Genomic DNA, 24365 nt, shown 5'->3' with positions numbered 1-24365 from the left:
CTGAGTTCATGTCAACAACTAAAGTAAACATGCATTCCATTTAAAAAATGTTAGTTTTAATCAACGCTTCGATTGATAGTTTGTGATTTAAGTAAATACAATATTAACATTTAAAATATAGAAAAGCTGTTTTTATATAGTTCAATACTATTGTATAGTACATTATGTAATAAGGTAAAGTTAAGAAGCTTACTTTCGATGAAGAGTACATAGATTTATGGCTTAAAACGTACTTTTATTAATAGGTTTTTACTTTATTACATTACACTTTTACACACTTATATTTTAATCACTTCCCTTTCATTGTTAGCACATACTTGACTTTGAGATAATTCCTCGAAATTTGTCGACACTGGCGAATAATCTATTATTACCCAAGGCCTTGTATTAGACGAGCGAGATAGATTCGTAGTTTTAATTAATTTTATATAATAAAAAATCTGACTTTTTTCATTACTGTATCTAGTAGAGAAATACAATTAACTTCGAAAAAATATATTTGCTTTTCCTGATTGATGAGTTATCTAATCAAAATAGAAGCAAATCTCATAAATATCCAATATTATTAACGCTTTGTTTTGCGCAAAAGCTTTACCACAAATTCGTATACATACATATAGAATATAAATATTAACAAAGACGATGATAAAATATTGTTTATTTTATGCTTTGTTAAAGTTTAGACTTCTGGTTTATTATTAATTAAATTTTATAATTAATAATAAACCAGAAATCTAAAGATATATACTCGTATATATATACATATGTATATTTTCCATTTTCATATTACGTTTTTTGTTCAACTCAAATCCAATTTGTAAAAAAATCAATCGCAACGATCTGCTATATTGCGATCGTGACCCTTTTTTCGAAATACACACCCCGACTACCTCAGGATTTCTAGGTTTAATGAGTTTCTTAGAATTGAAGTAAAAAGCGTAATAAAAAATACTTGCTTAAACTATTTTCTTCATTTATCCTGTTCAGTTCAAACAAGGCTCTTGTAAAATTGAATTGGTAAAATGTAAAACTTTATATATTAAAGAATAAAGTTAATGTTTATTTTTATAAAAAAACATGAACTAATGTTATTAAATAGTTGAAACCTAATTATAGAAAAGTGTATTATCTTGAACTTTTTTACTAGTCAGCACAAAAACATTTTTTTAAATATTTTTGACAGCCTGTCCTCAATCCGGAGTCCTTTGATGTTTGTGAGATTGTTCCTCTTTGCTGTCACTCTCACTCCCATTCCCCCCTGCTTTGCCATTTTCACTACCTTTGATTAATTATGTGGGTCATGACTTTGGCACGAAGATTTTTTTATAATAGATAAATTTTATGGCTAATGTAATACCATGTTTTATAACACTTGGCATTATATCTATGTACTGATTATTATGAAAAAATAACTTAATCATTTAAAACTGTTTTTATTTGATTTGCTACTTTATCAAAAATTGTTCCCGGCCATATATGTTTTATAAAATGGCTGTTTTAACAATTCTTTATGTTTTTAAAATAAATTATAAAATAAACATTACAAGTTAGGTTTTATTGTAACTTACTGGCAACTTCCGTTAACAAATCATAAAACATACTTGGCGATAAGATGCGTAGTTACTTAGTAAAACAGGTTTAAATATCCAAAAACACGCTATTTATGTAAGAGGTTTTAAACATCATATAAACAGAAAAAATATAATTATGCAAAGAACTTAAAATGTTGCCAAATAAGAGGGAAATAATGTTTAAAAAAATTTCATTTTGACATTTTGTAAAAACAGCCAAAAAAAGATAAAAAGTATCATACGAATATTTCTGAACTGTAAAAGTAATACATTATATAGATAAAAAACTACGCGTTCTAGATACAGTTTTATTACTAAAAATATATTTTAAATTAACATGAAATTACGTGAACTGTCTATTAAAATATTTTTATATTATTATTAAACTTTAAGCTACTTAAAACCCTTAAAGTATGTTTATTTATTCAGAAATAAACAGTAAGAATATTGTTAAGACCGAACTGTCTTTATATCGTAAATTGTCCAGGTTGGACACGTGTCAGTTAAGTAACGACAAATCTGCGTAGCTAGGTATATTAAAGGTAAAAATAAATAGATGTTTAGACATTTGTCAATCTAGCTATTTATTAATAATAAATATACTATATATGCATGATCTAACTTAATCTTAAACATGAGATTAGGAACAACAAATCTTTGATGATCAATCGGATTTTTTTGGATTTTTTTATAATGAGTTAAGAAAAAAAAACTACAAATATTTATTTTAATTTTAATGATTTAAAATATAATTTATTTCTAAACTTTTTCCTACTTCTCGGTTATTTTTTTAAATTCCATTACTATTATATTTTGGAGGCTTTGATGAAAAATATTCTAATAGCCCCACTTTCACATCGTATGCATTTTAAATTTAGAAAGTGTTGCATAGCTCGAAATAAATGGTGGTCAGAAGGAGCAAGATCTAAATCATAATTTGCATGGGATTTTAAAACTTTCCAGCCAAATTCCTTGAGAGTCAATTTCGCTACCAAGTGCAGTGTTTTTTTTAAGTTATATATATAATAATATAATATAATTATTGTTTGGCCAAGTTTCAGAGTTTCGTAATGCACAATCTCTTTGCAATCTCACCATACACACAAAATAACTTCCAGTGCTTCGAGGTAAATTTTGCTACTAAACCTTTGTATAATCACTGTCTTATATGACGATTAATGTGTCTATGCACTGTTAAATTTGACCGGTTTAGTTTCTCTGTCAGCTGATGAATAGTTTGAGTAGGATTTGCTTTCATTTCTGCAGCCAGGACATCATCGTTTATCTTTGCTGGTCTATATTTTTAAATAAATCAATAACCTACTAATTCTCATTTTTTATAAATATTTCTATAACATGTATTTGGTAAAAATTGTTCGTGAATTATAACTCAAATATATCAAAATACGTACTTATATTTCAACGGCCAAAGCACAACTGACTTTTGAATTATCATAAAAATCACTGATTCCGGTTGCACAGAAACAATTGAATTAGATAAACATTAGGTTTTGTATTGAATTTTTAATAATCGCATACGACTTGATTCGCTGGTCTTTCGATCTATCGTACAAAAGGCGCCGCAGTGTAATCAACATATAATACATAAGTGATTCATAAAATTAAGACGAGCCATATAAATTTCTTACCCGGATTTTATTTATTTCTGTCGTCGTTTACATGTAATAATACATAAAACAAAAGTTTTCCGAAGACGGTGTTTTCGTTTACATAGAACAAAAGGAACAGGAGATAATTCCATTCGTGTTCGGGTACCCAACTTCCCAAAGGTAAAATTGGACACTACAAAGTGGCTGCTCAAAATCCTATCTGCGTCCCCCAATCTAAGATTTTAACGAAAATTTAGGAAAAGTTCGTGATTACGCCTCGCCGTTTCATAACCACGAAACGGGTTGAACGAAAAAATAGGTACCTAGTATATACCTGAATTATATTATATAGTCCAAGGATATTACATTTCACGCAAAAATATGACTGGAATTATATATTATATAAAATAAAAAAAAATTGCGGAAGCATATTGGCCTTCATATAATGAAATCAATTTTAGTAATCTTCGCTTAAATTTTTTCGACAAAGATACGAAATCGAAAGAATTATCCGTTGCGCAAATACGACGAGATTTAATCTATTTTTGTGGTTCAAATCGGACCCTATAATAAATCTGAGAAAATATAGCCTTGCTCTATCACGTCCTAGATCAAGGTCAGACTTGAAAAGTCGGATGAATCTCTCGAATCTCACAATGTTACCATTAATTATTTTTATTATACAAAACCGATTGTAATAAATGCAATTTTATTACGTTTCAGATTCACATGTCACTAGGAGATAAAGTAACGGGTAAGTTTTTATACTATACATAATAAAATTAGCGGATGTTTATTTATATAGTTCAAAGCAATTTCATGTATTATTAATCAAATATTCATTTTATAATAATTATTCACTATTTAATTATACGTGCTTTTAGTTAAAGCACAGACATTCCGTAATCAAAGGCCTTTATTCAATTCGAAATTAATTTATCGAAGATGGGCTTGTCTCAAATGGAATAATTGTATCCGTATCTGATATACGTATGATAATGAACCTTTGCTTTGGTTTCTACAATAATAAAACTTAATATATACTATTATTTCAAAATATAAATATATTAAATCTGTGCTTATTAAAAGGGATCATATTGGATTGTTCCATAAGTTTTTGCGTACAAAAACGTATAACATTTTGTAAAATAACACTAATTTCACTATTCTTTCAGTGTTGGTTAACAGTAGTCGTATCAATAATGCTATTACGTAACAGAATATTTTTTTCGATATTTTCAATCCTAAATTAACAATCGCAGTAGAGATAAAAAAATCTAAGTTAACTAATATAATATGCTATATGAGTTTCAAGTTGATCATAATGCAACAATAGCAGTTATAAACATCTGTACTACAATGGACAGGTATGTCATTAAATTTTAAAAGTGTTAAATATGGTTCTAAAAATTTCATTAATGGACACATTCGCTTAAAAGCGATTTTATTAGGAACTCCTTTCTCAAACATCGCTTCAAACGACTATTATCTATTTAGATCTCTGAAACAGTTTTTAATTGTAAAACATATTTTACATGTATTATTATAAAAAACTACTTTCGAATCAGATTGTAGGAAAAGATCAAGAATATATTATTTGGTATAAGTATTACACGTTTTAATTTTTAACCCATTTAATCCGCACCTTGAAAAAACAAAGACTTATGAGGCAACCTGATATATCCTATAATATCATAATAAATGTATTTGCAATTATGTACTAAATATAACTAAGACAGTTCTTTGAATAGTGTGAAAGCACTATATTAAAATTTTCTGGAACTCTAATAATAAATTGTAACTTATAAATTATAGTAAAATGAATATTAAAAATAATAATATCTTCGTATATTATGTTATTTAAATAGGACACTGTTAAGAGGACAGAAAGAGAGAGAGAGAGAGAAAGAGATAATATATATATGGTTTATTTATTATAAAATATTTCAGGTGTTACAAACTACTGAATAAACATTTTGGTTCAACAGCTGTTATTTGTTCGTCGCTGTGTATTTAAATTTTTAACAACTTATTTATTTTATGATATGTGCGAAATTAAAATTTTTTAAGCAATATTCGCTATAGTGTACGACTCTAAATTATAATATCGAACTGATGTTTTGAAAATCCTACTTTATAATATTATTATACAAATTAAAAAAATATTAAATGTAAAAATTATGTAGGCTAAAGATTTTTTTCAACTGCATAATTTTTCTGATAAAACATATTTTAAGTGTCATGAATGTGGCAAACTAGTCACATTTACTTACTTTTTAGTTAAATGCAAAAAATATTAAGTATATCAAACAGTAGCGTCATAAAAACATCCATAGGGAAGCGTTTTTTATTTAATTTATTCACAGAACCCTTTTATATTTTGAAAAACATAACATAGCACATTAAATATTTTTAGTATAGCATTTATAAAAACTACAGGTGAAATTTTTTTGTGTTTCAATTTCAAGTACACTCTAAAATTGAAATATTATTTTTCCAGTGGGATTTTACTTATATGTGTTTGATCTATCTTTAAAAATTCAATTGCTTCGGTATTATTTATTTTTCAATTATTCTTTACTCAACCGCCCAAATTTATCATGATTTAAAATATTTTTTCTGTGTTGCAAAATTATTGAATTGATTTAAAAATATCATTAAATATATTATTAGTAAATATTTTTTTGTCACAGATTTTTTTTATATTGAAATTAGAGTTATTTGTATTAAAATGTACACGGCAGTTATCCTACTTAAAGTCGTCAAGTGTGCCCTGGAGGTGATGCTTAACAGAAGACGAAGTCAGTGATGATTTTGTGAGCTAGCCGTATCCCCACCACGTATGTTGGTAGAGGTTATAAAATCGCGACGCACGTTTTAAAGGCTACGGTATACATACACCAGAAAAAATAATTCCATCCGAGTTGTCTTTTTCGTATATTAAATGTAAATTTGCGTACCCCATTTTGGAGACAACTATTCTAGATGATTTTTTATCCCGCTTTTAACGCGATGCGTGCCACGTGCTTTCTAATATTAATTTTGTGTGTACCTACATATAAAATATCGAAATAGCATAAATAAGTTTGATAAATTTCAAAAACGTAATAGCGTACGACTTAAGGCTATAGGCTAGCCGGTGTAAATCGATATACAATAATCAGATAAAGTGTAGCAAAAATAATTGTGACACAGATGGCTAACGAATTTTAAAACAAATGCAAAAGTCATAAGCGAAATTCCTTATTTAATTCCTAGCAAAACTTTTGTTAATTAATATTGGTGAATTTCTGAATTAAATAAATTTAGCCAAAATAAAACATATTTCACAATATAAAAAAATGTTCATACAGTGAATATAAAATCGGCAAACCTATTAACGATTTACGTTATTACAAGAGTCTTGACCTTAAGTGTCATCACGACCATTTTTAAGAAAACCATTCAGGAGATTGTACGACCGAAATTCATATTAATAACCGGACAATCACAGAAATGGCCGCGAGTAATACACGTTGCGTAATGCTGTCATAAAAAGGGCGTCAGTCGTGTGGAAGGAGAACCAAAAGAAAAAGAAAGGCGGAACAGAATTGTGACCGTGAAATGAAAATGAGAAAAATAATGAAACGAAGCGCAATTTGGACTTCCGCGCACGTTTAGGGGGTGAAAATCCCTAAGCCGTGATTTTAACTAACGGAGCAACCCTTACGGGGGGCGTGGGCAGAGCAATATCTCTCGCCGTCTCTAATTCGGATTATGCAAATTTCATACCGAATTGAATGAAACGTATCTTACGTAGGTTGTGTGTGAAAAAATATGCCATTACTTACTCGTCGTCTGGCGGTATTCACGAGCGCACTTGGCAATGACATCCGAAATGCGTAACCACATGCGTAAAAGCGTATATGTAAGCAGGGATTAAGAGGCGAGGATGTTGATGAAGACGAATTCAAAGTTTCGTAAAAAAATATTCAGAAGAAAAAAAATCTGCTTGTTTAGCTTAAAAAAACTGTGTTAAGAACTTGCAACATAATATAGATTTTAGTCACTAGATACAGCATGTATCTTATTTTTAAATATTTTTTGATTAATTATTTTTTTTTCTTCTAAAATAGTTATTTAATATCTTATTATACTAATATTGTATTTTAAAAATATAAAAAATCTGTCATGCATGTTTTGTTAAAATAAATTTTATCAATTATACGACTGAAAAGCGCTAATATTTTTTTTTCATTTATAAAAAAACAACATTCGCTAGATTTTTCTTTGGTAAATCAAATACTTAAATCTTTGTCACAAAATGTAAAGTTTTTAATTGTAATCAAAGCAAAATAATGCATATTATGTAGCGGGAAAAATTAAAAATCGTATTAAGTAAAAAAAATTATACAGCGATGGTGCAAATTGGTTAACTTAACTTTTGTATAAATTTTCTTAATGATATGGCAATTTACTCTTTTCATATGTATGCTATGAAAAATAGGCATTCAAAATCTCAAAGCTCTCATAAAAAATTTAACTCCATTGTTGCATGAAAGCAAAACTCAAATAATAGGATATTGAAAAGAACAAGATAAATTGAAAATATTATATTATTATCAAAATCACTTATAAATTCAGGTATAATTGATCTAATACTAGGACATACATCAATAATATAGATAATAATAGCAATCTTCTTGACATATAAGTATTAATATCAATTTTAAGTTATGGTGAAAAATAAATTATTTTATTTATGTCCTTATTTTGTATATGTTTGATTTAAATAATAGGTTTCAGGATTTGTTAGATTCTTTCTGTATCTTTATGAAAAAGTAAGTTATTAAAAAACGATTTTTCTAATGTAGATTACTAATTGAGCTTAGATGCAAAAGTGGTTCATTTAAAATTATAATATAATTCGTGTTATATATAATTATAAATTAATCGAAAGCGTTTAATTTTAAACTTTTCGTTTCGGGCCGAAAAATTTAAGTGAATTTGTGTTGAAATTCGATTCACGTTCCATTGTAGTATTTTTTCCGCACAATAAAGAATATATTATGCAAGGAAATTATGGTAAGTCCTTATTCGACTTGAAAAGTGAGCCTTTTATTTTCTCAAAAATCATTCGTTGAATTTTAAACGCTTTAATACGTTAACATATATCATATACTAACATAACTATAAGGCGATCAAAAGTTTACGCTAAAATTCAATTATTTCAATAGGTATTTCTTTTTTATTTGAGCATTAGATAAAATATCTTTAATTTGTCAAAATCACTTTTGACGTTTTAGCAGGCAGGGCTTTATGGTAGCTTTTAACAAAAGCTCCCTAGCTCTCGCTTTGGATTGCGTAGTTTAAAACAAATTAGCGCCGAAAGCTCTAGGCATATTATGCTCCAATTTTAATTTTTCCAGGAATAATATATAATACTCTATGTATTTTTACTTTATTAAATTTGATTTCAAAAAATCTTTTCATAGTATTTTTTGTACAATATTTTAAGAGATATTGAAATATTAATAATGAATGGAAGATGAGATATGAATATTGATAATGCAAGTTAATGTATTATTTTAATTTTAAAAGCATTTTTAAAAGATACTTATTTTAAAAACCTTAAAAATTTACATCTTTTAGTCGTACCTTAAATTTAATTCCCATATTTCCTTAGACCTTCTTCGGCCTCATTAATGAAAAATCTATGTACATCAGATAGGAATGTTTTATTTTTGTTTTGATATTTTTATTATTCTACGTGAAATTTTTATTAGCAAGTCCCGCAAAAATACATTTTGTAGTTTGCTGCTCTAAAACAGTATCCCACTGGCTGGTCGGTTATCTTTATACTCATTGATTATTTGTGCCATAGAACCCGTTCATGCGTTAATTTATTTTTGTTCTTCTTGTAGCGAAGGTCGTTCAGGAGTGCAGGTCTGCTGGTGACTCTCAGTCTCCGACTGTCGATCTTTCTGGCTGTCTTCCTCTCTGACCTTCTGTCTCTCCTTATCAGAGTCTGGGCTTACATACTTTAGGAGTTAAAGGCTTGCTGGCCAATCGCATATGTGCAGCGATCTTCCAGTCAATCGCTGCAGTCGCTTCGTAGAACGGCGAAATACGTCCACGCCTTTAGAAAGCGACGTTTGCTAGTCCAAGATCATATTGCATTTTTTGGGAACGATATCCATGACTGTTTCGTAACAAAGTGATTCTTTTAACGACGGAGAATATGAACTGTCAACTCGTGTTCTGTGCGGTCCCCAAATACTTTTACGCCATTATGTTATCTATCTCCATCATTTTTGGTCACAATCATGACACATGTCACAATAACCCTTTCAAACATCTGTGTGTCGTCACTACAAATAGATATCTTTATTTAATGCACACATTCTTTTAACCCTTTTGATGCTACAGACGTCAGTTGACGTCAACATAAGACGTTCCACCAGTGCTATGGACGTCTACTGACGTCAAACGCTTATGATACTTATGGGAGTCATATTTAAAAATAACTGTAGAAAATATATTGCCATCCCTAGAGAAAAGTAAAAAAAAATTAAATATAAGATTTGGGCTTTATATATTGGTTCTTATTTTAGACTTGTCACTCGCATACAAACTCCCACGTATGAAAAAACTTCCAGATCGAGAGAAATTGCCGAATTTTTTATCACTTCACCTCAATGAATAAATTTAATTTTAATCACATATTTTTGCAATAAATTTATTGATTCAGCCCGCATGCGTTTTTCCTTAGTGGTGACCGTTGTTTTTGCGTTTCTGTTTTTTCTATAGTTTTCGAATGTTATTTTTGTGTGTAGTCTTTTATTACAGTGTTTATTTTTAATTGTTTTAACTTATAAGGACGGAACAGTATAGTCCGTAACGTCTCTGAGGTTACGGGTTCGAGCCCCCGGCAGCGCACTCAAATTTTTATTTTATAAAAATGTGCTATTATTTAAAAAAAAATATATGATTTCAGAAAATATGTCGCAAAGGTAGCTAATTTTAATATATTTTTATAGCATTGAAAGCTCATACCTAATATTTGTTCAATAAATTATATAACGATGTTAAAAAATACATAAAATGCCTTTTTTGTCATGAGGCCCGGAAGCATTGTTTTCCCAAGACCCGGGATCGTTTTTCGATTAAATTTATTTCTATTCAATTTTTATTAAAAAATTAAATAGTTTTTATGACGGTGAATTATTATTTGCATATTTCTATATATTTCTAAATATGTATTTATTGTTTATTATTTACTTTGTTCGCAAGTGTATCGAGATTTAATTTTTATTATCATCATATAATATGTAAAAGCACAGTCCCCGGAACTTTTATTGCCCGATAGGAGATGAAAAAATCCTAACTTTTTCACTAAAATTTTATTGCTTATTCATTTTCCTGTCCATTGTGTTTTTCATTCGATGCGACGGCGGTCGTGGATGTCACAAATATCGCATAACTCAGCCGACCTTGAGAGTTCCTATCGGAACCGACGATAAGGATGTCCGAAAGTCAAAACACCCATAAAGCGTCTGAATTATTCAATATCTGAAATTTAATTTGCAACTTGATATTTTTTCTAAGGGTGCGGTTAAACCGTCTCGTTTTCGGCAGTAAAAGGCACCCTAAACTCGTTGCCCCATTTATAGTATATTTTTGTGACTTGGTAATGCTTTTAAGAAAAAAGGCACTCTTTTTGTGTGTAAGTGCGAAACGCCGCCGCGAGACTTCCATCATTCATAATTATGTCAATTGTCAATGGGGAATATGGTTGAGATTGAAAGGACTGATGGAACGATGGTGGTATTGAAAGACGAACTGCGAAAAAAAAGTGACTGCAATATTTTGAGCGTGAAATTTTGCAGCAACGTAATTGCACTTCAGGCGATGTAAAGAGCACGCTTGTTTCTTTGTGTATTGATTTTTAACTTGGAAAGTGTGTCGAAATAAATAATCACGACTGATATGAAAAGGCTGAAAAATTTTTTTTTTTTTAAAATTAAATCGGTATTTAAGAATACAATTTAATATATTTATTGTAATTCTGCCCAATGCGTAAGAACGTAGTAAACACAAATAAATGCACATTCAAAGATGCGAATATTAGTGGGGCTATGATGATGCTTTGAAATATATATTTTTTATGATTACATAAGAGTATGAAATATTAACATCACGAATGTTTTATGTAATTATTCCTCGAAACTTTTTATGTTCGTTATCTCGTATTTAAGCTAAACTTTGTTCTAAACCAACTTTTGCATATTATTGACTGGCTTAATTGATTAGTAGTATTAATACGTTTTGTTAAATATTAAGCCAAAAGACTTATATCAAAATCTGGGATTTAGTGACATATTTTTTTATTTGATTATATTATATAATATTATTTATTATAATAGTTTACTATAAATAATTGCCACTTTGCAGCTGGGGCTGGTTTTTACTACAAATAAAATTTCAAATCTGTTGCAATCTAATCTTACGCTATCCAATTTATAAGTAATGATATATTGTGCTAACTTAAAGTGGATCTTCAGTATCCTTAATCCAGTAATTTTTAATTTGCACTACGTATTCGTATCTAATTTTGTATTATATTTATGAGAAACCTTGGTTCCATCAAAACGTAACAAAATTGCTTCTTAATATCAGTTTTATGATATTATAAAGCAGACATTTTTATGTTGCCATCTCTAGACTCTCGCCAATAAATTACAATGTTTATTAAAACCGTAACAAAGGCAACGAACACAAGGTGTCTACGACCCATTCAAAATAAACATTGCGAATTTGAAAACATGCTTGTCTATTAATACAGACAAGCGTTTCGAAATTGGTGCGAAAATAAACACATACTAGAGCAACAACAACATGGGGAACGAGAGAAAAGGGAAATAAAATAATATATCAACAGACCTTGATAAATGCAATCTGAGGCATGGTAGATAGCCAAACTGTCGGGAGAGAGAGGCCCTACTATTTATTTTTTCACCCTTAAATGCTACATCACCCCGTTTAGCTTATTATAAAACATATACAGCGGCTTTATCATGTTGAAACGTTTTCCCTGTTTTATTTTTTTATACACGATTCGCTCTTGCTCTTTCTCCATATAAACGGACGTAATATAATATAACATAACAAGATATATTATTAAATTATGATACGAAAGTCATTTTACTGTTAAAATATCAATATTAAAGTCTTATTTTTTTAGATATTTTTATGATTATTAGTAATATAATATTATTTAAAATAATTAAATTATATCGACATTTTTTACAGTACGAGTCCACATACAGTTTGTATCATTATTGAAATATATGCACATAGCATTGTCTGTGTGTGAAGGATACAGTCATTTTCCAAAGTCGAGCGGAAACCTGGATTCCAAACTGGACTAAGATTAACGTGGAGAGAGAAGCGGCTGCTTCTCCGTCACAAATCTCAGCATTGCTCCACAAATTTTAGGTTCATATAAACTCTCGTGCGTCGAGAATCTCAGATGTAAATGATTGCTGCTATATTATCAAAAGCGAGTTTCGAATAGATGCTGTGTATCAACTTTTATACACTTGGTATTTTTTCTTATTAAAACTATTTTTTTGTGTTGTGTGTTAAACAAGCTTCGATGCGGTAATTTATCGTCTCAAATGAATCCCTAATATGCTGTTTATAAATATTTTTTTTATTTATTTATTTATATTAAAACATATAAAGTAGAAATTTCTAGTATTTTAAGCAAATTATTTACTAAAATAATAGCTTATTATATATAAAAAATAAGCAGATATACATTAAAATATCGTATATCATTCAAATACTAGTTCACCATATAGTATATTTCACGATTAATAAGAATTATAAGAATTATAGTTACTCAAATTAAGTACACAGTGGTTGTTTGTTGTAATATAATTAACGCATTCAAAATCAAAAAAATATTTGGGAAAACAACTGTATGGTAACCACAGAACAAAGAATATAGCAGTAGTTAACAAAAGTTTGTATATTAGAGCTATATGTTGCAGTGAGTGAAATATATGTTCACTATGAGACTATCATTAAGTGATTTTACTATTAGGGGGAGTTAAAAAATATTATTTTTGCAATAAAAATATATTATTAAATTACAGTGAAATTCAGTTTTTGTGAATGTGAAATTATTATTATTATTATATATTTAAAAATTAAATAAAATATACTGCCATTTTAAACATTATTTAAAACTATACATTTTTGTGGCATTTTTAGGACCCCATAATAAATAAATATAGAATACATAAACTTTAATAAATAACGGAATTATTTTGAGTTTATTATTTGAAAATGTTTGAAGAAAATTTTACGCTTTTATTTTTTGCTGTCTCCCTGGAGCTAGCGCCACTCATTGTAACAGTTTGATTGATCTATGGCGCTTTTAACGCGTAATATATTTTTATTAAATTAAAATATTAGCTTAAAGAATAAGGCAGTGACAAAAATGACAATATTTTTTTAAATGGAAAATATTTTTAATATTATCATTTTTATACTTAAATGAAATTTTAAATATCATCATTAATAAACGTGTTAATGCTGATTTTAATTTTAAATTTATTTTATTTGTTAATCAAGTTAATTAATAATACTGTTACTCGTCATACGTAGCTAAAAAAATACAGAAATACTCTCATCATATAAAAATATTACTTTGCTAGTCAGATTAGACAGATTGGCGCCGCCACATCAGTGTTACTAAAGTGCCACTTAGTTTGCTGCTAAATAAATCGGCCCCCACACTACAATATCAAAAAATATTGTTTGATAATCGTATTTATTATTGATTACAGGAAAAATAAAAAGTAATAAATTAAATTTTATCATTTAAAAAACACAACAATGAATGTTTATTATATGAACATAAACTATCGATAGTGAAAGAGAAGCTTATTTAAAGCTCATTTTAATGTGTATTAGAAATTCTCTCAGCTTTGAGTGAATCTCCAATACATAATAAAATGATATTTAATAAGTTAGCAATGCCTTATTTATATATAAAAAATATGTTATCTAGAGAACGTAATTTTGTTAAGAACAACTCAATTCCACATTTAAAATTTCAATATAAAAATTAAAAAACAATAATGCATACATATGTATAATATTTTTAATGATTCTACTCAGAAAGATACGAGATCTAGTTCAAGCATTTTTTCATGAATTAATGTGGTCTCATCTGTGGTAAAATATTGATAGATTCAGCGGTAGCAAATAATGCATATATAACAATAGAGCAGTGCTTTTAAAAATAATATGCATAAATTCAATTATAATTTTCATGATTTTTTAAATATACAAAGGGAAAAAATAGAACATGTAAACGGTATGAATGTTGTAGTAATAATCCATAGATGAATGTATGCATTTAAAGATCGCCAACGGCTTTAGATCGGTAGCCAAGGGCAAATTGAGTTTAGGTCTCTTTTCACACTCAATAAAATGCGATTTATTTTTATAGGCACTTATAGAAGATAAAGTGTGTGTGTTATTCATACTGATTCCACTCGGAGATGATTCCTAGATGCAGTACGTGATCTCGGAGATCGTAGTTGGAAACAGAATTAACAATTATTGCGGTCTGACGTTTTTTCTTTGTGCACTCGTTCGTTTTTTGTCAGACGAGCAATTTGCTCGTTTTCCTGCTTAAATTATTCGTTTCAGCAAAAAAGAAGTATTTTTATTGGTTGGAGTTATTTATTTAATATCATATATAATATAATTTTAGTGTTATTTTATTAACTTTGTAGTAAACATTTATTTTTGTTTCATAGCACTATGAAAAGTTTATAATATAAATTTCATATATTTTAATTCAGTGTACTTTATATGATATTATTAAAGTTAGTACTTTTGACGTTTTCTCAATTAACTGTATGTTTATTATCATAATTCAAAAGAGAAAATTCTCAATAAGAAACAGTTTGGTAATCATAAGCTTTATATATTTACTATCAGTAACATAATGCATATTTAAAAAAAAAACTTTAATAAATGGCATTTTACTTGTTACAGCTTTACAGTAAAGAAATGTTTTAATTAAAATCAAAAACTATTATTAAAACGAAACAGTTTATCTGAAATAAATTAACATAAGAGATCAATGGTATTTTCAAAGCGTTTAGTGTTTGAGAATAATATTAAAAGGTACAATGATCTTCGGAACTGTTTTAACTTATTCGATTCTGAAGTATCATAGATTGAATTTGAAAATAGGCTAAAACAGTTAAATCAAAGCATTAAATACAGCGTTTCAGTAAATGAAATTTGAGATTTTGTTGATAGACATAAAAAAAACATAAAAGGATTTTTAAATGTATTTTGAGAGATAAAATAATGTTGAATTTTATTACTGTTAATTTCTTTAAAGCTGTAAGATGGTTCAATTCACTGAATAGCATAAATTATATTATCTACCTATAGAACCAACAAATATTTAATAACAAGTAATGTAATAAAAATATCTACATAAAAAAATATGCTATTCCGTGAATTAGCTCTTGGTGAAGACAGATACATTATCTGGTAAAAGAAAAACAAGTAAGATACCTTGGCAAAATTCAAGCCAAAATGAAAAAATATTAGTTAACAAATTGTATCACGATAGACTTATACCGATTTATCTCGTGTCTGGAAGATCAGAATTAGTGATTATTTTATAATTATAATTCCGATTGATCACTACAGTTATTTTTTTTTATAGATTTTCCCAATCTCATATTGTGTTAAATAATCAAAATAAAATCGAGTTAGTTTGATTTGTAAGCTGTAATAATAGTTTATAATTAATAAAATATATATCACTGATTTCAGCCTAAAAGCTCATTAATTACATAGTAGTTGTTGATTGTTTTTATCTCACTGTGACGCATTAGGCTAACGCCTGTCATATCGAAACAGTAGACTTACAACAAATAAATAATAGTTAGAATGCTTTTTTAATATAATGTGTTTGTCCTAAGAATGTATTAACAGATACGCAAATAACGCTATTCGTATGCGTTTATGATGGAGGAGACTTAGCGAAGATTTAAAAGTGTAAATATATTTGTTTATTTCCGTAGCCTCTCTTATAAGAATTTTTGGTTCTCAGTTAAAGCTTGAATTGGATGTTAATACCTTTATTTTTTTATTCCCCGTCGAAGTTATTTTTTCTATTAGCAATAAGAATTAAAAAAAAACGTATTATGACCGATGAAATAGAACGACTGACTTGTGAATTGTAAATCATCATAATCGGTACATTTTTATAAATAAATAGCTGATACAACAATATAATTAAAAGTATTGTATTGTACAGCTTAAAAAAAACATTATTTGCAGCGTTGAAAGTAAATAATTAACGTTTACATACGCTAGACAAATATTTTAATGTTTTTATGGATACTATAGGTTTTTTTATAAAAAATATTGTCTATTATATTATAGATAAAAATGTTTATTTAGATACCTTTGAATATAGACGTAATTTAATTTCCTGAAATATTTTTTATAAAAAAATTGCATTTTCACAGCGGCCGATGCTTGATAAAAGGGTGAAATTGGTTTATCCTGCGTAAAAAACTGTAATAATAAATTTGCACTATATTCACATTTAGAGCATTTTATATATTCTCTTTCATCTTTAAACATTTTATATATATATGTATGTATGTACATATAAATACGGGCTCTAATGAGAAAAGATCGATCAAGGGCAGAACGCGTCTCTGAAGATGAATCGTTCTGCTGACACTTTATGCAAACTACACAGTAGATTAACCGTTAGTTTAGAATGAGTATACATTCAACGTCCTCAATATGGTGACACATGTCACTCTGGGAGGCTATTCTCCAAGTGTATACTCTATTAAACTGATAATAGTTAATAATGGCCACTCGGAGCTATGGCTGGGCCTAAGGCAAAAACAATTTCGAGCGGATGGGCGAACTGGCTACTGGATTACTACACATGCAAGCTACAATACCACAGCATAATGGTATTATATGGTATGGCATTCACTAGGATAGTTTCGTCTACGGCGAACCACTCAAAGGGGGGTATAATTAACACACTTGCTAGACTTAGTACTTGTATAACCGCAGCAAAAGCCATATTTGTGCTCTACGTGTGAGATAGGCTCAGTTTGCCAACAAAGGTGGATAGTATATATTCCATGTCCGTTTCGGCGTTTATGAAACTTGCCGCGAAGAAAGAATAGTTTGGCCTAGTTACCTATTGTTTATTCTGAAAGTAACGAGGCTCTTGAGATAGTAGCGCAGAACAAAAAGTACGTTTAATATCTCTTTATATACATATTAGGAAATAAAAGTTTTTTCTTTCTCTTTATTACGAATATCGGAGTGTACGTGTGTTTTGTTCAATTGTACTTGAATTAATGTTTTAGAATTTTGTATAACATTTCTAATAAATATTAAATTACAACAATGCTTAAAATAATTATATTGTATGCATAAAATTATATGATGCAATAAAAAAGATTATCTAGAATTATCATATACAAATTTTAGAAATAGTTTTAGAAATAGGATCATTTAACTTGTTGCCTTAAAAGGCGATGAAAGAAGCAGCAATAGAAGATAAAAAGATTGCACAGAATCTGCATTAGTGATAAATGTTGTTGTTGGTCAAGAATACGAACAAAATCATTGAAAATTTTTTTTGGATTTCAAGAAAGCTTTCGAAACAATATACAGAAGTATAATGTTAAATAAATTATAGATTATAGATTGTTTTAAAATGGTTTAATAATTATTTAAAAAAGAGAAAGAAAAAAGTGAAAATAAATTATGTTCATTAAAAAAAAAATATTAAAATCTCACGGTGTATCACAAAGGTCCAAATTGGGATCGTTGTTATATATAATATTTTTTATTTTATTTTTATTAAATCTTCCGTTGTAAGTTTTAATCAAACAGGCGTAAGCCCAATGCGTTACAACGGGGTAAATCTGTACCAACTGAGTAAGTCAATCAGATGTAATGAATATCTACAAGCAAGTATTAACCACCAGACTTATAGTCTTGGAATATAATTTATAACCAATATATGTTACTATAGCTGGGGTCGTTTTTAATAATATAGCAATAATGAATCAATTTTATCTTTTATTTAAATTCAATAAACCTAATTGATGTTCTTGAAAAAAATACGACGGTGCATCGGAAACGAGTGTGAATAAATCAACAATAATATATAATTATATTTAGTTTTCGAAATACAATATTATATAATATGTGTGTTACATTAGTTTATTTATATTTTATAATAATTATTATACGAACAAAACTCTTATTTAAAATATTTTATCTTGAAAAAATGTGTATGTATGTGTATGCCTAAGTCAAATTGGCGCTTCAATTTTAATATGCGTATTTGTAAGGAACGGCCGTTCTAGTTTATTCTTTGTTCTGTGGGCCACATACATTATTTTACACTGTGACTAAGCAATTTAGTTAATAATTTAAATTATTGTACAGAACACCTAATAACACATCTTTCCTGAGACGTTAATTACACTAGGGATGCCTAGTATTTTTAGAACATATACCATTAATTTTCTATAAACGCTATCGAAAGCTTGCTAAAAGTCTATATGATATATGGTAGACCTATTGGCTCGGAATCTACACTTAAATTCTCCCAGTATTTCAATGGCATCTTTGTGCTGCTTAATAGTGAGATCCCTCTAAAGTTACTACAAATTAGTTTAGCCCCCTTTTTTATATGGGAACAATAAATAATATAAATTTCAGCAATAAATAGTGTACATTAAAATATTTTATGTAATTCTACATTGAAATAAATAATAAGACATGGGAAATAATATTATTTTTAGTCATATAAAGATTTATAGAGGCAATAAAAAATCTTTATATCTAAAAATATAGTATTATTTTACGTTACAAATCAATTTATCAATAATATAAATGTCTTTTATTATTATACTCGAATCAGAATTTGAATTATATTAAAGATTAAAACAGCAATATATAAAGGTTAAAATAAGTATTAATATAGTATTTTTAATATATTTATGATATATTATATTTTTTGTGATTTACTGCTTAAAAATAGTTCTAGCAAAATGCTTAAATTATTATTGTAGCGTAAAAGATAATAATTTCCATCTAATGTTTATTTAAAGCATCATACATTTATAAAATATCTTATTAGTCTTACTTTATGTTAATCACTCCTTTGCTTAATGCAATAATATTGAAATGATTTAAAAATAGTATTTTAGTTATTATGCGCTTTTGAAGATCGTATCATGTAAAATGTAAGGTGTAGCTTTAATAGGTTTGTTTTTAAGGTATTATTGTTAAAATTTATAAGGTACGATTGTGAAATTTATTCAGAATAATTATAATAAATTCATAAATTATATAACGGTTAATTCTTTCTTTGAATAATTTAAAACATACTAGAAAATGTTGTACTTTTTACTAGTATAAATTAAGTACTCGCTGTTTATTATTTTTTTTAGTATTTATTTTAAATCATTAAAAAATATTTTCTGAACTAATTTTAAAATTATTGATATGTATAAAAAAAATAATTTGATTTTTTTTACTGATTTAAAAACAGTATACATTTAACAATTGTGATATAAACAATGTATTATGCAATAGAAAACATTTTTATTCACATTCGTATGAAAACTATTTAACAGAGCAAGAGTAACCATGATTGGCAGTACAATAGATTGTATAATATAATATTAACACGCCAGTGAAAATATATTTTCTATATCATAAATATATGTATCATACATACATATAGTATTAATTTACTATTTTGATGTAAAATTTTCCTTTAAACATGATTAAAGTGAAATAATTCAATTCAACAACATAATACACTTGATTTATATTCATATGTGCGCACAGTTGAACGATGAATGTATTTAATATCCTTTCTGCATATACGCAGTATCCTATAACCAAAATAAACCCCAAAGAAACATCCACCCTTGTAGTATATCAAAATTCAAGAAAAACGTCTTTCGGTATAATATAATACATGTAAGTGTCCGCTCGGACATGAAACAATCTGATAAAAAATAATTGCATGGAAACGATCCAATTCCTTTTTTATTTATATTATAATATTGTATTGCGATGTATCTTAAAACTTTACAAATATAAAATAATAGAAAGTCATTCAAACGTAAGATGAATCGATAAGTGTTATCGTTTTATTTAATCGCATTAAGCACTTAATATTTGTGGAGTCCTTTGGCCACCCCGTGGCCTATATTCAGCTTTTATAAGGACATGTATACTATAAATATCTTACACGAGTTATAATGAGATATAAGGAAATATAATACAGTATAAAGAGACGCTGAATATTTTTAATTATTCACGGCGCAGATGTTGCTTTTGTATTATTTAAGAATTTTTAGATTTTAATTAGATATCGCTAAACATACCAATTATATACATAATCAAATGTAAATTTAATTTAATACCAACTAAACACTAGACATTGGACCCTTGTTTAATACAGAGACTGCAATTAAGATTACCTTCATCTATTGCGAAGGTTAATAAGGGACCTCATTCACTCGAGATGGATTCAATATATTTAAATGACTGGGAGCTTTGATATGTACTAAATTAAATTAAGTGAATATGTTACTATAAAAGCTCTTTAATTTTTGTATTGATGATAAATATATCTAATTAAATGTAAACATCTCATTTTATAATATATATATATTAATAATGGTTTGCTTGTCTTACTTACTTATTTAAAAGCGTCTATGGTAATAATTTATTGACATAAATATATTTAATGAACTAATAAAAATCTACATGTGATTCAGTTACCTTCAGAATCAATTTCCTGAATCCAAGAAACAACTTGATTGAGTCTTTAAATACGAGACACTTCTTAATTTAATTGTCTTGCATTCGTCATGATAAAATCTAAGCACAAGGCAGAGAAATAATAAAAATAACTCTATAAGTAAATGTTGAAAGATAACATATAACCGGAAACATAAAATAGGAGAAGATGAATACGAAAGCTATTAAACTATAAAATAAGCAAAAGTAGGTTTGAAAGAAAGTGGAGAAAAAACTACCAATATTTTATGAACTTTAAAAGCTCAATTATTATATTAAATACATTTCATTACAAATAAACTATTATGAAAATGTCGATATTCATTTTATAAATTGGTTATTTTATCAATGCTTTATATCAGATTCCAGCCTCTGGAATTATTTATATATGAATTTTCATTTACATCAAAGTTGCCTTAAAAAATCCCGCAACAATGCAACCCCTTTATTCTATTTTTCTCCCCGATACATTTTTTCTATCTATAAAAGGTCTTTTTGGACATTTTCTTTGCAAAGTTGGACCATAAGCGTACCCAATACTGAAAGTCAGCATATGCAACGGCAGCAAATAGTGTACATAGGACGTTGGTCATGACAGTTTTATAAGCAACTTTCATGCATCGTAAAATTCGTCTGGTGCATGATTTCTTAAAAGAAGGTCAGCATATTACACGGTTTAGCGTATGCGATGAAAATCTAGTTATAATGCACGAGAAAATTTCCATTTTGTATAATGGAATATTATATTATGATATATCTGTTAATAGAATGTTACAAAATTGGGTTATAATATTTGTAATAAGGTCTTGACTATATTATAAAATTATTTGTAATGTGTAAATCTAACATTTCTAGACATATTTTTTTGTAAATGTGCTAGTTAAATTTAATTTATATTTTATGCTATAATGTGTTAATTATCTTTGCACCTACATATTCTTTTTTATTTATTATTACACACATTATCATGGCTACGCTAAAATTATCATACAACTAATTTATTTGTGTCTCTTGGATTTTCTAAGCAATGATTTTTTTTCATGGACAAACAGTATTTTTTTTGGGATTGAAAAATGTTATAACGATGGTTCACTACCTGCTTGCTCGGAGACGGTATTTTGTTAAGCATGTTTAACGATTGGATATGAACAAATATTCATTCGTAATTTTTGTAGGCATTGTGTTTTATTCTATAGTACTTTATTTATGTTAAAAAGTCCACTTCGTTTCTTTGCAAATATAAGGGGGAAAATCAACTAAACTTTGTGTGGCTATTTTGCTTAGTCGCTTTGCAACTTCTTGGGTATTTCGAAATGACGATTTCATTAATGTTTTTTTTTTTGGAACTGTATTTATGTTCTTATACTGAATTAGAGGGCAACTATGTTGAACCCACACAGTCTCTAAGCTGATGAGTTTACACCCCTGACATATACCGGAAACTTTTAGCTTTTTTCAGCAAAATAAAATTATAAAGACAGTTTAGTCGGTCTTTGTTAATACAAAATATAAATGGCTAATAAGACTTGTTTTTTAAAAAAAAAAAAATTTTATTTTTTAAATTAACCTTTCAACACTTTTTGTATAGGACATTTTTCAGTATGATTTGATTTTGCAAAGTTATGACACTTTTAATTTTCACATTTGCCGCCATTTTGTAAAAAAAAATATTTTTTCTTTCATACAGAATGTATAGGGGGTGCTCAATAGTTCTATACGATACTTAAAATTAAATTTTTAATCTTTAAAACCAAGCGTTAACTCCTCTGAAAGTCTCAAAATGGCTCGTATGGGGGTCTGATCCAAATGATACATCGCTTGTTTTGAAGCAAAAAACTATTTTTTTATATTTTATTTAGATGAAGTTTAGGCTTATATACGTTTCATATATAGCGATCTTTTCGTTAAAATTTAAACCTACTGAGCTACGAGTGTTTAAGTTTTTAGACTTGTCGCCATTTTGCTAAAAATTGACACATTGAATTTTGCTAGCAAACATTTACAGGGTGCTTAAGAATTCTACACTGTCACCAAAATTCAACTTCAAATCAAGCTATAAAAGTTTATTAAATAAAATAATAAATATTCTATATAACGCTAATGAAAACTATTTTTTAAGTATGTACACATAACTATGCTATTTCAATTTTATGGCAAATACATATATATCAAATGAAAAGCATTTGTCTTAAAAAGCAATATAGTAATTGAGGATAATTAAAATAATTTTTCTGATTTACGTATATAATTGATACATAATATGATTGACGTTTGTCGTAAAATTGCATAATAGGATAATATCGTTTCGGTGGCGATATCAATGCGAAACCATCAATTTACCATATTTATGTAGCGTAATAGGTTTATTAGCGTATAAACGCCATTAAACAACCATATATGGGACTCGAGCGTCTATTTTCGAAAACGAAGGTATTAATCAAAATTTAACGAGTTGGGAATGACACATTTTTAAAACAGAAAAGGATGACCCGTTACTTTTATTTCAGCATTAATTTGATTTATGCAGTAAACGACCATGGTGTCAGGTTGAATGTGCGAAAGAATTATATATAATATATTTTACCGTCCATAATATTAGAATAAACGGAGGGGAATTGCATAAATCATGCAGATGTGCGAGAGTATGGATGATAACGCTTATTGGATAAGATTTTGTCGTAAACACAATGCTATTTAATTTTGTAAAATTTCAAGAGATTGATAAAATATGTAAATGATCATAAAATTAATAACTAAAACCATTGGAACGAATGTGACGTGAAACTTTATTCATCCCTTTTTAATGGGTTCATTGCGCAATAATAGATAATGTATATTTGTATAAATAATAGAGTAAACAATACACTATTTATTAATATATATGTTTACTATAAAGTTACTATATAACTATTAATATTTTTTTTAAATTAATATTTGCGTTTTATATCACTCTTGATATTATTTTTATAATATAATGTCAAACCATTAAATACTGTGCAATATCAAATAATTGTAACGTTAAATATGCCCGAAGGCTTGACGATTATCTTTGTTGTTTCAGATAAATTGAATATATATAAAATTATACCAAGATTTGAAATTCTAAATGTCCTTGTTATGTCAAAGCGATTATGGAAATTTACATAACTGTTAATTGCGTCATAAAGATTAATTAAATAATATACATTTTAATCTTATACGGCTTTAAGGGTTATTGCAGTATGTAATTTATTTTTACGCGTATGCTTATGTATGAGTAAACTTATTGTTAATAAGGGTATTT

At 27.7% G+C, this 24365-nt stretch overlaps 1 protein-coding gene across 12 annotated transcripts in view; it reads left to right on the top strand.

Moving 5' to 3' along the window:
* Window positions 1-24365, top strand: part of CCAP-R (Crustacean cardioactive peptide receptor) — a 165557-nt gene that overhangs the window by 8182 nt on the left and 133010 nt on the right. For 8 of the 12 annotated variants that reach the window (XM_088206120.1, XM_088206117.1, XM_088206115.1 and 5 more), the window contains exon 3: window positions 3905-3935. The exons of the other annotated variants lie outside the window; for them this stretch is intronic. The gene's annotated coding sequence lies outside the window, so the exon portion shown is untranslated. The remainder of the gene's footprint in view (window positions 1-3904; window positions 3936-24365) is intronic. 12 annotated transcript variants of the gene reach the window in all.

This window comes from Plectrocnemia conspersa, unplaced genomic scaffold (genome assembly GCF_051122295.1).
Source record: "Plectrocnemia conspersa isolate PC_06_02 unplaced genomic scaffold, ASM5112229v1 ptg000002l, whole genome shotgun sequence".
Taxonomy (NCBI): Eukaryota; Metazoa; Arthropoda; class Insecta; order Trichoptera; family Polycentropodidae; genus Plectrocnemia; species Plectrocnemia conspersa.
This window is presented reverse-complemented; position numbering and strand designations above follow the sequence as displayed.